The following is a 5,028-nucleotide window of genomic DNA, read 5'->3' on the forward strand; positions in this document are numbered from 1 at the left end:
ACAAAAATCCCTGCCAAATGTAACTTACACTCTAATGAAGGGAAATAGATAATAAACAAACCAAAGAAAAAAAAAAGTGAATCAGATAGCATGTTAAATAGTGATAAATGCTATGGAGAAAAATCAAGCAGGGAGTTAGGCAATGGGGATTTGGAGGCGTTACAACTTTCAATAGGGTTGTCAGCAAAGGCCTCATTGTGAAGATGCCTCTTCAGTAAAGACCTGAAGAAGGTGAGTTAGAAAGGAGGTGGAGTTTGAGGGTAATAGCATTCCATGGAGCAGAAAGAGCAAGTGCACAGGAATAGCGAGAAGCAGAGTGAGAGAGGTGAGGAGAATTCAAGATGACATTAGAGAGATGACAAAGTCTAGGTTAAGGAGGATCTTGTAGACTCTGAGTATGGTGTTGAGCAGGGAAGAGACAGGCTCTGGCTTAGGGTTTAGAAGGAACGCAGGCTATGTGGTGAGGATTGTCTGAAGGGTAACAAAGGCCAAGGTGGGGAGACTACTTAGAACTTTACTTTAGGTGAAATGTTAGAACTGGGTGATGCAAAAATGTGCTCAGCATCTGTGAGGAGGGGCAGAGAGGGAGCAAGGATGGATCCAGGGTTTTTAGTCTGATCAACTGAAAGTCTAGAACAGCCATTACTTAAAATGAAGAAGTCTGAGGGAAGAAAAGATTTGGGGGAGAATATCAAGAAACTTGATTTCGGATGGGTGCATTCGAGATGCAGATTGCACATCCAAGCCGAGATGCCAAGTAAGCAGTTGAATGTTTAAATGTGGATTTGAAAGGAGAGGTAGAGGCTGGAAATATAATTTTGGTAGTCATTCTGTTACAGATGTTATTTGAAGCTGTGAGACTGAGTGAGATCATGGAGGAAGTGAATGTAAATAGAAAAGGGAAAAAGTCTGAAGATGGAGCCCTGAGACACTCCATTGTAAACTGGAAGATGAGGAAGAGCTGGCAAAGGAGACTGAGAAGGGGCAGCCAGTGAAGATGGAAGTAACCAGGAGAGTGTGGTGTCTGAAAGTCAAGCAGCAAAGGGTTTCCACGAGGAAGGAGAAATTAACAAGGTCAAATGTTGTATATGGGTTGAGTAAAACTAGAATACCTCCTAAATAGAGTATGTTCTAAATTTATTACCAGTACTTGAAATCACCTACAAATTGATCTCCTTTACGTCTATGCCTTCATCTCCTAATATCTCCTCCCTTCCTCAGTATAGCCTCTCCCCCATTTTCCTCTCCAGCTTTCATCTGCTACCTTACTCTCTCCCTTGTTCACTATCCCTTCTCTAGACCAGCCCTTTGTTTTTCCATCATGTCAATATATTGTCCTATCGGTTGTTCCCACTGCCTAACTCTTCCTTTTACTTCATGATTACTTCCTATCGTTACAGTTTCTTTTCGTGACCACTCGGTCTACAGTACCAATTTTATTAATGTTACTTCCATCTCCTTCCATTCACTCTTTATCCCACCACTTTGTTCCTTTACTTTATATAATTTTTGGCATCACAACATTTTCAGTTCATTGTTTTTCATCCCACATAACAACAAGGATCTAGACTGTCTTGTTCTCTGCACTGGGTCAGGCTAGAACAAGGTGTGCTACAGTATGCATTCAATTAATGTTTACTGAATAAGCTAATTAATCTATATTTCAAAATTTTAACAAAATTATATGTAAGACATACCCAAACACTGGTAAATTATTCCAAATTGAGATGTGTAGAGGAAGAAATCTGAGAGGAATTTTTATTTGATGATGCTGGAAAGTATTTTTTTCAAGTGTTTTTCAATTTACATGTTGTGTAATTGAAAAACATTCCTCAATCCATTTCAGCATTTGGCAATCTCTTTGAGACATAGTTCATCTACCTTATTTCCACAGCCCCTCAAATACAACTTTGCATTTGCCTAAAATGGTTCTCTATTATAACTTCATGTTACCTTTCATAGTTCCAGGAATCTGTAAAAGTAACAGCGTCATCTTTATTCGGGTCTAGTGTACATCAGACACACCTTAACTGTTTATTGAAAAGATGTTTAAATAAATGAATATTGAAATCTTTAATTAAGAGTAGCTGCTGAGGAACAGAAAACCAAACACCACATGTTCTCACTTATAAGTGGGACCTTAATGATGAGAACACATGGACACATGGGGGGAACAACACACACTGGGGCCTGGGGCAGGTGGGAGGGAGAACACCAGGAAGAACAGCTAATGGGTGCCGGGCTTAATACCTGGTGATGGGTTGATCTGTGCAGCAAACTACTATGGCACACTTTTCCCTATGTAGCAAACCTGCACATCCTGCACAGCTACCCCGGAACTTAAAATAAAAGTTGGTTAAAAGAAAAAAAAAAAAAAAAGGGTAGCTGCTGAATTAGTCAAGTAAAATTTTCTTATTCATTCATTTTCTAGCAGCCTTCTCAAGAGAATTGTCTTCTAAGAGGTCCAAATGAACACAACTTATCATTGGAAGCTCTTTTTAAAAAATCGCTCTAATGAAATTCAGGGGATGAGTAGAAACGGGGTAGGGGCAGGCTTTGTGTTTGATAATTTGGTGTGCTCTTTCATCTTCCCTCTGCAGTCTTACGCTCATTGTTTGTTGCTGCTAAAGCAGTAAATGTTGTTTGTCTTCATTGCAAAACCAAGGATAGAAAACTTTGAAGTGTTTTCTGTTGCTTAATGTCACCTACTGTTCCTGTCAGCAAACTGAGATAAACCTGATGGACTGAGGTGTCTGGTCTAATTCCTTTATTGACACATAGTCCTGTCTTCAAACACCAGTGTAAATGAATAAGTACTGAGATAGTAATGTGTCAGTAATAGGCTGCCAGATAAATACCATTGTTTACGTACTGATCCCTGCTTCCTAAGGCCCAAACAGCTCAAAAATCTTACAAATTAGCACCTCGCTGAGATCAAAGAATTGTCTTTTCTTTCTACAATTACCTACTTGGAGAGCGGTGCAAGCAGATGAGACGAGTTTAAGCTGTCTCTCTCTAGCCCAAATCTTTCTTTTAAAGAGAACAAATGGTGGAATTATACACTGTTTCAGGAAAAGGCAGTTAAGAATAAGAGATCTTTACTTTATTTTGCCATGCAAGAACAAGGGGATTTTTAATTTTTATGTTAATCCACCAATCAATTCCCATTACAATTATTTTACTGAAAATTCAGTGGAAAGAGCCATGTTCATCCTTAACAACCGCCTTTTGGGATCAGATTTAACTGCAAATTACAAAAATAAAAATCGTTTTGAATTCAGGGATACCATAGTACCCACACTTCAAACAGAAAGTATGAGAAGAATAAATACTTTCTGAAGGAGTAAAAATTTAGACAACAAATCTTCTAATTTCGTTTTTGGCATATCTTAAACAGAAAAGTACACCATTAGTCTCTCTTAATTTGAAAAAAAGAAAGGTATAATTTTATGACTTTCCTTGCTTACCAAGTTCTTTGCCCTGAAGCACATTCCAGCTCCATTAGCCTGTGTCCAAAATGGCATTGTTTTATTTGAAGATATTGAGAAATGAGAGGATAGAAGGATGTAACTTGAGTTTACACTATTTAGTAATTGTCTTTCATATTAGTCATATAACCTAGAAACAAGAAACCAAATGTTCAAAACTTATTATGGCTTAGGATAACACTGGGTTCTTTATAAGAAAAACAAAATTCTTTCTTGGTGGTAGGCTTTATCTTTTATGCAAATGAACAAAATCTGCTTTCCATTTCTAGCGTTAGACTTTGTGTTAATCAAAGCCTTGACTCCTATGGATAAGTGAGTGGTTTAAAGAAATAAAAATTGACCTGAAAAGTAATTATCTGCAATAAGTTGGAATCCTTTTTCCCTATATGTGTTTTACTTCACTTATTCACATCCATGGTTTTTAAAGGGAATATTAAATACCTTATGCCAAAGTAAATAATGTTCATGTAAATAAATGTGAACTTAAGGCAAATTTTGATATAATTTGTCTCACTTTTCTAAATCTGTTTCTTGCATTAAGCATTCTAGTATCTTTGGAATCAGCCAGGGCTAGAGCAAAAGCCCCTCCTGTGATGCTGTGAACCCCAAGTTTGAAGACTACTGATAACCCCAATCTACGAAGACTGGCTATGGAACTTCCTACATGGAGACAACGCCAGTGGAACTCTGATAATTATCCTAAAACAAGGAGGCTTCTTCAGTAACCCTTGAACTATGTTCAAATATGTGATTACATTTATGTCCTTAATATCACTATTAGTTTCTGATGTTAAAGTAAAAGTTGAGGAAAAAGTAGAAAAGGTAAAGCAGTACAGGTTAGTTCAATGCCAGAGTAACTTCTAGGAGGGTATATATTCAGTGTGAACAATTTTCAACAGAGAAATGTCAACTTCTGGCCACAACAGCAACCAGTAAAATAACTATTTTTAGTGTCATATCTATTAATGAAGAGGAGATTGCATAATATAGATGAGAGAGCGTAGTATTTGAAGGTGGAACGCCTAGCAGGGCTTGAGTCTCAACTCTGCTGCTTTTACTCTAATTGACCGAGACAAGTCATTTAAACTAAAAGAGCCTCAATTTTCTCATATCTAATGTAACATAAGAGTTCACAGCCTTTTACATTGTAGTTACTGTGAAGATCTAATCACAATGAAATATATTTATATGTCTGTCTGCTGACAGAACTTTTGTCATAGAGGGTAGTCCATTTTATGTCAATAGGGCTTAAATAAGATCTGTGCTAGCAACTGAATTACACCAGTGAGTGAATAATTACAAAGAAAGCCTGCTTTATCAATCGATATAAAGAAGAAAGTTACTGAGTTTGTGGGGGAGATTCTCCTTTCATACTGACACTTGTTCTTACTTTCCCTGAAATAGAGATTATAGTAGTCTGCCAGCAATCCTCAAACTTCAATCCTGGCCTGGAAATTGGACAGAAGGAGTCCAAGGATGCATGAACTGAAAGTGCCAGTGAATGTCTCAGTGCAAACTGTGGAGTCATAGTGGTTAATAT

The 5,028-nt window shown here is 37.5% G+C and overlaps 1 long non-coding RNA gene across 1 annotated transcript; it reads left to right on the top strand.

The window, feature by feature from the left end:
- Positions 1–334: 334 nt before the first annotated feature.
- Positions 335–4,691, top strand: LOC105546942. Its single transcript, XR_001007159.1, has 3 exons — positions 335–493; positions 840–1,003; positions 4,053–4,691. It is a non-coding gene; the product is annotated as an uncharacterized LOC105546942 (long non-coding RNA).
- Positions 4,692–5,028: the final 337 nt, after the last annotated feature.

The sequence above is a fragment of the Mandrillus leucophaeus genome, unplaced genomic scaffold, assembly GCF_000951045.1.
Source record: "Mandrillus leucophaeus isolate KB7577 unplaced genomic scaffold, Mleu.le_1.0 Scaffold376, whole genome shotgun sequence".
Lineage (NCBI taxonomy): Eukaryota > Metazoa > Chordata > Mammalia > Primates > Cercopithecidae > Mandrillus > Mandrillus leucophaeus.